This window comes from Pristis pectinata, chromosome 10, assembly GCF_009764475.1.
Source record: "Pristis pectinata isolate sPriPec2 chromosome 10, sPriPec2.1.pri, whole genome shotgun sequence".
NCBI lineage: Eukaryota > Metazoa > Chordata > Chondrichthyes > Rhinopristiformes > Pristidae > Pristis > Pristis pectinata.
In genome coordinates, this window is record NC_067414.1 from 91,687,416 (window position 1) to 91,699,858 (window position 12,443).

The window sequence follows — 12,443 nt, forward strand, 5'->3', positions numbered from 1 at the left end:
CACAGCACGCCCACAACTTCCTAACCCGTACGTCTTTGGAATGTGGGAGGAAACCGGAGCACCCGGAGGAAACCCACGCAGTCACGGGGAGAACGTACAAACTCCTTACAGACAGCGGCCGGAATTGAACCCGGCTCTTTGGCGCTGTAGCAGTGTTACGCTAACTGCTACACTACCGTGCCTGATGGTGGGCATAGATGCGGTGGACTGTTTCTCTGCTGTACAACTCTGTGACTCTAACTCAGCAACAAGACCATTTTGGCGCATTATGCCTGTGTCCCCACACTTTACCCCATCCTTGTTCCTTTACCTTCTCCTCTTTAGCCTATTCTACAAGGGGAACAGTGGTGCAGCAGTTGTGCTGATAGTCTAATGAGGCAGAGAAATAACTTAACGGATACGAAGCCCAGCAGTTTAAGAGTTTGGAAGAATTTTGCAGTAATTAATACTGCAAGGAAAATGAGCAAGGACACTGTAACCCTTGAGAAGAAACCTTGTGGTTTTGACAGAAATGCTTTTTAATGCATATAGTGCGGTGAATGTGTGGTATAGACTCCCATCCAACGCAATTAATTCTGTGTTGATTTAACACCTTTAGCATGGAGCTAGCTGAAAGTCTGGAACAGAAGAGGACCAAGGCAGCAAGCATCCATTAAACAATGTGACAAATGTCACACACCAGACGTCAGTCTCCGGATGTCACATTGCAGACATCACACGTTGTTCCAGACCCAAAAACAATCTCAAATAACACAGCCAGTTACATCATCATGGTTGTTTCCAACATGCTGCTAACACTGGGTGTAAAATATAGAACTGTCGACGCTCCTGACCTCACACCAATTAAACTTGTCTGTCTTGGGCTGGTTTTATTAAGTAGTGATTAAAACTTGTTTTTCACAAGCTCCGGAACACAAACTGCTCGCTGGCCAATGACGTGCTCGTCACATTGCGGGGCAGTGGTGATGTCAGCATCCCAGCCAAGGAGTGAAGACAGACGAGGTCTCACGAGCTGCCGTGTGATGTTGACCAGTCATCTATTTTGGTCGAACCGTCAACAGATCCCGCTGGAAAGCAAAGAGAAAAATGGTGACGGGAGAGGCCAAAGGTTCATGAACAGGGAAAGGAGTGTCTGGGGCAGGTGTGAAGAGGGGAAGAGGAAGGAGAAGCAAAATAACTCGAAGGAAAAAGAAAACTGTGAAAGTTTAGTGACCTGATTGAAGGATATAAGATTATGAGAGGCATGGATAGGGGAGATATAAATTGGCATTGGTCAGTACAACATCATGGGCAGAAGGGCCTGTTCAGTGCTGTACTGTTCTATGTCCTATAATCAACATCTTTTTCCCATGGTAGAGGTATCAAAAACAAGAGGGCACAGGTTTCAGGTGAGAGGAAGGATTTTTAAAGGGGATTTGATGGGTACATTTTTTCACATAGAGAGTGTTGACATCTGGAATGTAGGATAAGATACAATATTTATTTATTAGTCACGTACATCAAAACACACAGCGAAATACATCTTTTTGCGTTGCTAAGAATGTGCCGGGAGCAGCCCGCGAGTGTTGCCACTCTTCTAACACCAACATAGCATACCCACATCTCCTAACCCGTACGTCTCTTGTTTTTGGAATGTGGGAGGAAACCGGAGCACCCGGAGGAAACCCACGCAGACACATGGGGAGAACGTACAGACTCCTTACAGGCAGCAGCAGGAATTGAACCCTGGTCGCTGGCGCTGTAATAGCGTTATGCTAACTGCTACACTACCGTGCCAGAGGGGGTAGTCAAATCAGATACAATTACTACCTTTAAGAGTCATTTAGACAGACACTTAAATAGGCAAGGCATAGAAGGATACAATCCCAATACAGGCAAATGGGATTAGTGTAGATGGGCATAAAGGGTCGGCATGGACATGATGGGCCAAAGGGTCCATTTCTGTGTTGTACTAGTGTAATACTCTATTATCTAGTATTCAATTATCTAATTATCTATTATCTAAGACTCAAATCTAATACTCTATTACATGTAAATTGCCAGTAAATTGGTCTATTATTGTCACACGTACTTTGTCTTGCATACCATCCAGATAGATCACTTCATTACAACAGTGCATTGAGGTAGTACAAGGGAAAACTAACTGAATGCAGGATAAAGTGTTACAGTTGCAGAGAAGGTGAAGTGCAGGCAGACAATAAGATAGAAGGCCATAAGATGTTTCCGGTCAGGACCCTTCTTCAGGACTGAAGATAGGAAAAGGGGAAGGCCAACATATGGGAGGGAAAACCAGAGCAGTGACAGGTGGACAAAAGAGAGGAGGCGGGGTGGGCACCGGGTGGTGATAGGTGGAGGACTGGAGGAACAGCACTTCATTTTCCATCTTGGAACCTTGCAACCTAACAGCATGAACATTGAATTCTCCCGCTTTAAGTAATCCCCACCCCCCCTTCCCCACAAACCCCCCCCCCACCACATTCTTCTTCCCTTTCCTAGCCTCCTTTTTTCTACCTTTTGCATTTCCTCTCTCTCCTTACCTTTGACCCATCGCCTGGTGGATCTGCTCTGCCCTCCTCCCCCGCACCTGCCCATCACTATCTCTTACCTGCATCTACCTATCGCCACCCTGCGCCCACCCCGCCTCCCCTCTTCTGTCCACCTATCACTGCTCTGCTTTTCCCTCCTATATATCGGGCTTCCCCCTTTTCCTATCTTCGGTCCTGAAGAAGGGTCCTGACCCAAAACGTTGACCGCCTGCTTTTCTCCACAGATGCTGCCCGGCCTACTGAGCTCCCCCAGCATCATCGTGTTTTTCAAGTATCTATATACCTATCTCTGTTTTATATCATAATCTCAATTCCTTATTCCCAGTTACCTGGTAATCTTTCATTTCCCCACTGCACTTCAAGTATCTATCTATCTCTGTCTTAAACTGTAACCTTAATTCCCTCATTTGCCTTTAACCGAATACCCTTTCACCCCTCTGCTTATCAAGTATCTATCTACCTAAGCTTTAAAAATATTAAAGAACTCTGCTTCCACTCCCCTTTGAGGAAGGAAGCTCCAGAAACTCGAAACCATCAGAGAGAGAAAAAATTTAAAAGACTGGAGTAGGAGTGAGTTGCAGAATTAAAGTGACAGGCAGTTGGAAGATGAGGTTCCCTCCAGTGAACTGACTATCCTCATCATACGTTGCAGTGTGGTCACCATTCTTTTTAACTCCAATGAGTGTGGGACCAACCTGCCCAACCGTACCTCATGACAAACCCTTTATGCCGGAAATCAAGCTTCTCTGAATTGCCTCCTTAAATAAGGAAACTCAAACTGGAGTCACAAGAGACTGCAGATGCTGGAAGCTGCAGCAACGCCAAAAGCACTGGGGGAGCTCAATGGGTCAGGCAGCATCCGTGGAGGGAAACGGACAGTTGAAATTTTAGGACTGAATGAATCTCCAGATGAAGAGTCTTGACCTGTCGATTGTTCATTTCCCTCCATAGATACTGCCTGACCCGCTGAGTTCCTCCAGTGCCTTTGTGTGTGATTCAGACTGGATGCTGGATGTCCCCTCCAGTTCTCCGCACAGATGACCAGCACCCTGGGGAGTTATCAGAACCTGCAAGGTCCCAAAGTCATGAAGACCACAGAGGGTTCAGGTTCAACAGGGGCCTCAGTGGCAGACTTGACTTTGTTCATAAGCAAGTCTTCACTTTCCCTATAACATACGAGGATCGTTTGTCAGCTCTTGGACTGTACTCACTGGAGTACTGAAGAATGAGAGGGGACCTCATAGAAACATTTCAAATGTTGAAATGACTGGACAGAGGTAGATGTGGCTAAGTTGTTTCCTTTGGTGGGTGAGTCCAGGACAAGAGGGCACGGTCTTAGAATTAGAGGGTACCCACTTAGAACAGAGATGAGGAGAAATTTCTTTAGCCAGAGGGTCGTGGATTTATAGAATTCATTGCCACATATAGACGTGGAGGCCTAATCATTGGGGGTGTTTAAGGAGGAGAATGATAGGTACCTAATTAGTCAGGGTATCAAGGGATATGGGGAAAAGGCCAGGAATTGCGGCTAGATGGGAGAATAGTTTAGCTCATGGTGAAGTGGCGGAGCAGACTCGATGGGCCGAATGGCCCACTCCTGCTCCTTTGCGTTGTGATCTCGTGATCTGTTCTCCTCATAGAGCCTTACACGGTTCCTTCAGCCTCCACCTGCACAGTATTCTAGTGGTGGCGTGTGCTGGGACCTCATGTGTAGGGGTACCAAGCACACAGTAACCAGTGATCAAATTTCACTGTACCTGCTAAGAGCCGTCTTGTTTCCCCATCTATTTTCATTCTCAAATAAATCACCAGTGCGTTGCAAACAGGCACTACATGACTAAATTTCTAAGAGAACTGGATGTCCTGGTACATAAATCATTGAAAGTTAGTGTTCAGCAAGCAATTAGGAAGGCAAATGGTGTGATAGCCTTTATTGCAGGAAGATTTAAGTATAAGATTAGAGATGCCTTACTCCAATTATGTAGAGCCCTGGTGAGACAGCATCTGGAAGCTGGACAGGTCTGGTCTCTCTGCCCAAGGAAGGATATATATGTGGTAGAGGGAGTGCAACAAAGGTTTACCACAATTCAAATATTAGAGGGCACAACTTTAAGGGGAAAGTCTAAAGGGGATGTGTGGGGCCAAGAGTGGTAAGTATCTGGAATGGGTTGCCAGGGGCCGTAGTGGAAGCAGATACATTAGTGGCACTCAAGAGGCTTTTAGATAGGCAAGTGAATGTGCAGGGATTGAAGGGAGGTGGATCATGTGCAGGCAGAAGAGATTGGTTTAATTTGGCATCATGTTTGGCACGGACATCCTGCGGTGTAATGTTCAATATTCTACCAACACCGATTCTTGGAACGGTAGATTTGTTGTATGAGAGATTAAGCAAGCTAAGGTCTCTTGCATCTGGAGGCATGGGATCCAGTGGAACTTGGCTGTGTGGATTCAGAATTGGCTCACTCATAGAAGACAGAGGGTGGTGGTAGATGGAGCGTATTCTGCCTGGAGGTCGGTGACCAATGGTGTTCTGCAGGGATCTGTTCTGGGACCCCTGCTCTTTGTGATTTTTATAAATGACTCGGATGAGGATGTGGAAGGGTGGGTTAATAAGTTTGCTGATGATACAAAGGTTGGTGGTGTTGTGGATAGTGTAGAAGGTTGCTGTAGGTTACAACAGGACATTGATAGGATGCAGCATTGGGCTGAGGAGTGGCAGATGGAGCTCAACCCAGGAAAGTGTGAAGTGATACAGTTCGGGAGATCGAATGCTTTAGAGAGGGTGCAGGAGAGATTTACCAGGATGCTGCCTGGATTGGAGAGCATGTTTTATGAGGATAGGTTGAGTGAGCTAGGGCTGTTCTCTTTGGAGAGAAGGAGGAAGAGAGGTGACTTGATAGAGATGTACAAGATGATAAGAGACATAGATCAAGTGGACAGTCAGAGACTTTTTCCCAGTGCGACAATGGCTAACATGAGGGGACATAATTTTAAGGTGATTGGAGGAAGGTATAAGGGGGATGTCAGGGATAAGTCTTTTATACAGAGAGTGGTGGGTGCATGGAATGCACTGCCAGCAGAGGTTGTGGGGGCAGATACATTAGGGACACTTAAGAGTCTCAGATAGACACATGAATGATAGAGAAATGGGGGCTATGTGGGAGGGAAGGGTTAGATAGATCTTAGAGCAGGATAAGATGTTGGCACAACATTGTGGGCTGAAGGGCCTGTAATGTACTGTGCTGTAATGTTCTATGTTCTATGAATGAGAAGTTACCTCATTCTTACACAATTCTTACAGGGCTTGACAGGTGGTTGATACTCCCCCTGGCTGGGTGTCTAGAACCAGGGGTTACAGTCTCAGAATACAGAGTAGGTCATTGAGAGCAGAGATGAGAAGAAATTTCTTCACCCAGAAGCTGGTGAGTCTTTGGAATAGTGGAGGATCCACCAATTAGTATGTTCAAGATAGATATGAATAGATTTTTAGTTATTAAGGGAATCAAGGGAAATGGGGTCAGTGCAAGAAAGCGGTACTTCTGCTTCTTGTACTTTTATGTCTCAGGCTAATTGTGGAGCCATTGCTTCATGCTACACCTGGATATGCAAGACTTTTATTTCCTGAATGGAGTTCTTGAATCACCAAGACTTAGGAGGTTATGGACCAAATGCTGGTAAACGGGATTAGTATGGATACTTGATGGTCAGCATAGACAAGGTGGGCTGAACCGCCTGTTTCCGTGCTGCTTCGCTCAACTCTGTTGAGAGGAGATTTGTTGGGGAGGGTTTAAACTGGCATGGCAGGGCGATCAAAATCTGTGGGTAGGATCAGAAGGGAGAGAAGCGAAGCTGGAAATAATGAATCGGGGTTCAGGTGATCTTGGAAAACAAGGAGAATGGAGAAGGCAGAAGTGCAGGACAATGACACGGTTTACAATAACGAGTATATCTGGAAGGGGCAGAGGAACTGGTGCTTACTACCTCACTATTGAGTCAAGGCTGAGGGAAATAATTTGCAGGGATTGAGGAAAACAGAAGCAGCGATAGGTGTTTTGGTTCTTCAAGCTTACTCCACCACTCAATGGCAGATCCTCGATCTCAATACCGTATTCCCACTTGCTCTGCATCACCCTGATAATGTCTTGCCTACAGAAATCAAGCTATCTCCTTCTTCAGTACATTCAGTGACAGCCTCCACTGCTTCCTGCGGCAGAGGGTGCTGCAGGTTCTCCGCCTTCCGAGTGAAGAACTCTCTTTCATCTCAATTGTAAATGTCTTAACCTCCAGCCTCAGGCTCTGATCCTTTGTCTAGGCCCCGCAGCCAGTCTGTCAAGCCTCGTTAGAATTTTATATGTTTAGAACCATAGAACCATAGAACACTACAGCACAGAAAACAGGTCATTCGGCCCTTCTAGTCCATGCCGAAACATTATTCCGCTAGTCCCATTTACCTGCACCCAGTCCATAAACCTCCAGACCTTTCCCGCCCAATGATATTTCCTCCAATTCTTCTTAATTCAATAAATACAGGCAGAGTTGACACAATCTCTCCTCATGTGATGGGCCTGGTGAACCTTTGCTGCACTCCTTCCTCGCTCATGTTTCTTAGAAAGGCAATACTCCAAGTGTTGTGTCACCAAAGTCCTGCATAGTTGTACCAAGACATCCTTGCTCCAGAACACAAAACCTCTTGCCATTAAGGTCAACATACCATTTGCCTTCTCAACCGCTTGCATCACCTGCTTGTTTGCTTTCAGCGGGGGCGAGGTTGGAGGTAAGGCGCAAACTCAATGGGCCAAATGGCCTCCTTCAGTGCCGTAACAATTCTATGAACCTGCTCAGTGAGTATCATCCCAGAGAGAGCTGAACGCACACAGAGCAAGGGCTGTTAGGCACGGTAATTTGTAACCAGTGCAGAGGATGTGAGATGTAATAAAATCCAGGTTAATGTAAGTGGCGCAGAACAGGAATAGTTATAGTGCCTGAAAAAACACTTTTATTCAAATATCAAGTGCATAAAATATTCTTTTTTTCTTTAAAGATAATGGCCAATAGCCCCAGTTTTATGATTTAGGTGGGTTAAAAGAAACACTTAATGGTAGTGCTGGATGTTGTGAATGTACTGGTCTCCAGACTAACAGAACATAAAACACAGCAGAAGATAAATGAACAAATCACAATGGCACCATTGTGCTCGGGGCAGACTATCATTAATATACTGGCACTTTAATATGAGTGCCCTGTGGGCGTTAACTTTTATTCCGCTTTACTTATTAAAGAACATAGAAATAAATGAAAACTAAAATTCCCACTTTTCATAGGAACCCATTTGGTTGTAAAAAGTTCTGAGCTGTGAACAGGGAGAGTAACTAAATGTCTTTCAGGGTAACCGAATGTATTTCAGCAACTTTTTCAAATTTTTTTTCCCACTGGCAAGATTAGTATTTATTGCCCATCCCTAATTGCCTTGAACTGAGGGGTTGCTCTGCTACTTGAGAGGGCATTTTTAAGAATCAACCAGATTGGTGGGTCTAGAGTCACATATAGGTCTGGCATCGAGGGTAATTTCCTCCCCTGAAGGACATTAGAGGACCAGGATCATTCCAGTGGTTGTGTGATCACCATTCTGAAAGACCAATAATTTTTTAAAAATTCAGTCATTGGTAATTGGTTTATTATTGTCACATGTACCGAGGTACAGTGAAAAGCTTTTGTTTTGCGTGCCATCCAGACAGATCATTCCATACATAAGTACATCTAGGTAGTACAAAAGGAAAAAAAAAATTCAGAATATAGTGTTACAGCTACAGAGAAAGTGCAGTGCATGTAGACAAAGTGCAAGGGCCATGACGAGGTAGATTGAGAGATCAAGAGATCATCTTTATCGTACAGGAGGCCAATTTAAGAGTCTTATAACAGTGAGATAGAAGCCGTCCTTGAGCCTGGTGGTATGTGATCTCAGGATTTTGTATCTTCTGCCCAACTGAAGAGGAGGGAAGAGAGAATATCCGGGGTGGGAGGGGTCCTTGATTATGTTGGCTGCTTTCCCGAGGCAGTGGGAATTGCAGACAGAGTCGATGGAGTGTAGGCTGGTTTTCATGATAGATTTGGCTGCATTCACAACTCTCTGCAATTTCTTGTGGTCTTGGACAGGTTATTATTCCCATTAATTAATCCCATTTAATTAATAAAAAATATATACTTATAATTAATTACATATTACCAGTTTATTAATCTGAATTTCTCCACAGCTGCTGCGGCGGGATTTGAACTCAGGTCTCTGAGGCTGAGTTACTGGGAGACACAAGAGACTGTAGATGCTGGAACATAGAGCGACAAACAATCTGCTGAAGGAACTCAATGGGTCAAGCAGCATCTGTGGAGGGTAAGAGATTGACACAAGAGACTGCACATGCTGGAATCTGGAGCAAGCAAGCTGATCCTGATGCAGGGCTTCAATGCAAAACATCAACAATTCCTTAACTGGATGCTGCTAGTTCCTCCAGCAGATTGTTTGTTGCTCTGGGTTACTAGTACTGGTAACTTAACCACTGTACCACCCTCCGTACCACTTCCCAATCGGGGACTTGACCCAACTCTATCAAAGGGACACAAAGTAAGTACGTGTTATAGGGTTCTACACCTCAGGTGAACTCTGTTCCTCCACTCCGAGCAGTATCATGGCAACAAGAATCTTCCAGAAGACAGAGAAAAGCCCTTCAGGATGTTCTCCTTGACAATGAGCAACATCCTCATAGCATGGAATCCATGACCACTCAAAATGAAGATGGAGCATCTAAGAAGGCAGTAGGCATTGAGCACCCTGCACTTCTATGATGGGAGCACATCCAAGCAGGCAACGTCCCAAACAGTCCATCCAGACACCACCTCCAGCACTGCCTGTGGCAGAGCCCACATTGGTCTTATTAACCACCTCAGAAACATAGTGGAGAAAAGTAATCCTTGATTCCCAAGGACCCGCTTAGAAGACTTTGTGCGACTCTTTCCCAACGATGGAGATTATAGGGTCATTTATCTCATTAATGTTTGTGTGACCCCTCAGAGTGCGATTGGCCACTGTGTTTCCCATTTCATTACAGTCACTGCATTTCAAGGGTTGCTAATTGGTCGTAAAATGCTTTGAGGTCAGGAATGGTGTATAAGTGATTCATCTTGCTTGGAAGAGTGAGAACAGGCAACATAAAAGAAATGGCACAGTTTTAAAGCGGGGACAGACCTAAGAATACAATGGACAATGGCCACAATCCTTTAAAACTCACAGGACAAATTAAGAAAATTGTTAAAATGGTAAAAAGAGCCCATGGCATAAAGTACAAATATCTGTAAAGTTTATAAACAAATGATCGGGATACGACTGTGTTCAATTTTAGGTGTTGCACTTTATATATACGTACTGGTTTACTAAGACATAAGAAATTCTGCAGATGCTGGAATCTGGAGCAATACACAAAAACTGCTGGAGGAACTGCCCTCTCCCACCGGATTCCTTCTTCTTCAGCCCTTTGCCTCTTCTACCTACCACCTCTCAGCTTATTACAGCCCCTCCCTCTCCCCCACCCACCTACCTTCCCCCCCTCACCTGGACTCACCTATCACCTGAACTCACCTGTCCCCTGCCTGCGTGTGCTCCTCCCCCTCCCCCCACCTTCTTATTCTGGTTTCTGCCCTCTTCCTTTCCAGTCCTGATAGAGGGTCTCAGCCCGAAACGTCCGTGGACTCTGCCTGACCTGCTGAGTTCCTCCAGCACTTTTTATGTATTGTTACAGGTTTACTAACCCAATTACATAACCACAGCACCACAGTGTCATACAGCACAGAGAGAGGCCCTTCAGCCCAACATGTCAAACACCCCATCCACATTAACTGGAATTGGTTTATTATTATTGTCTCATGTACTGAGGTACAGTGAAAAATTAGTCTTGCATACCGTTCATACCAATCAATTCATTACAGCAGTACAACAGTGAGGTAATATAAGGTAAAACAATAACAGAATGCAGAATAAAGAGTTACAGTTACAGAGAAAGTGCAGAGCAGGCAGACAATAAAGTGCAAGGCCATAACGAGGTAGATTGTGAGGTCAAGACTCCATCTTAATCTTATTGTACAAGAGGTCCATTCAATAGTCTTATAACAGTGGGGTAGAAGCTGTCCTTGAGCCTGGTGGTACGTGCTTTCAGGCTTTTGTATCTTCTGCCCAATGGGAGGGGGGAGAAGAGAGAATGTCTGGGGTGGGTGGGGTCTTTGATGATGTTGGCTGCTTTACTGAGGCAGCGAGAGGTGTAGACAGAGTCCACGGAGGGGAGGCTGGTCTCTGTGATGTGCTGAGCTGTGTCACAACTCTCTGCTGTTCTTTGTGGTCTTGCTTTCAATGGGGGCGAGGTTGGAGGTAAGGCACAAACTCAATGGGTAACACACACACACACACACACACACACACACACACACACACACACACACACACACACGCACGCACACACGCACGCACGCACGCACACAGCACCAGAGGTCAGAATCGAACCCAGGTCGCTGGAGTTGTGAGGCTGTAGCTCTACTACCTGTGCCACTGTGATCTACTCAGATTGTAGACAAGGGAAGGAGGATGAACAGCCAAAGGCAGGGGTTTAAGGTACTGCTGCTTGCTATTTTCAGTCAGGTTTCATTACAAGTGAGAATGCTTTCACGTTAGCACCTACAGTGGTATTCTCACAATGCTGGGGCTGAATCACCGAGACTGAAATTAGTTCCTTGTTACTTCTCAATTACCTGTGCATTTCCATCAGCTGGACATATTTTCTAATCATTGCAAGGATCTAACAGAATTAATCAGAACATGTTTTTAATTAATCAATCCTTGACATCTCATAACTCTTTATTCCTCATTAAATTGCTTGTGACAACTTTTTTAATGTATAGAGAAAATAATTACGGAGAACATCTGCTCACTTGTGCTGTCTAGATACTGTGCTCAATCCACGACATTTATATTTGTATAATAATCAAGATGCACAAATAAATAAAAATGGTTTTGAAACACCATTCTGCTGACAGAAGTAATGTGTGTGAACCTCGAATTGCAGGATCATTGGACTTAAGTGACTCACAAATGGAAGAGAAGCCTAACTTCTGGATTCCTCTCAAACCTCTCCACCACTTGCCTCCTGATAGATGCCCATTAAATTCCATTACCTGGATACTGAACACTGCATAAGCACTGCCTTATTTCTCACTGAAATAAGGCACTGCTTAGTCCAACGTTAATGAAGGAGCCCTTTAGTCCACTGAGTCTATGCCAACCATCAAGCACCCATTTACACTAAACCCACATGAATCCCATTCTATCCTCCCCTACTTTTCATTAATTCCACTCACCCACACACACTAGGGGTCAATTTACAGTGGCCAGTCAACATACCAACACATCTTTGGGACGTGGCAGGAAACCAGAGCACCCGGAGGAAACCCACACGGACACAAGGAGTACATGCAAACTCCACACAGACAGTACCTTCCCTACCATGGGTAGGATCTACAGGAAGCTCTGCCTCAAGAGGGCAACAAAGATCCCCACCATCCGGGCCATGTTATCTTCTTGCAGCTACCAGCGGGCAGGAGGTACAGAAGCCTGAAGTCCCACACCACCAGGTTCAAGGACAGCTATTTTCAATTCTTGAACTAACTGGCACAACCCTAACCACTACAGTTTAGCAACACTGTGACCACCTTGACCACTTTGCACTTTGTTCATTTGGTTTTAATTGTGTTTTCTTGTAAAAATTTTGTATAATTTATGTTTTTCTTGTGAATGCTGCTTATCTGATGCTGTGTGCCTGTGATGCTGCTGCAAGTAAGTTTCTCATTGCATCTGTGCACACA

At 45.0% G+C, this 12,443-nt stretch overlaps 1 long non-coding RNA gene across 1 annotated transcript in view; it reads right to left on the reverse strand.

The window, feature by feature from the left end:
* Positions 1-494: 494 nt before the first annotated feature.
* LOC127575250 (uncharacterized) overlaps positions 495-12,443 on the reverse strand; it is a 28,525-nt gene continuing 16,576 nt past the window's right edge. Inside the window, exon 2 of the long non-coding RNA XR_007957022.1 lies at positions 495-1,067. This is a non-coding gene — a long non-coding RNA (uncharacterized LOC127575250). The remainder of the gene's footprint in view (positions 1,068-12,443) is intronic.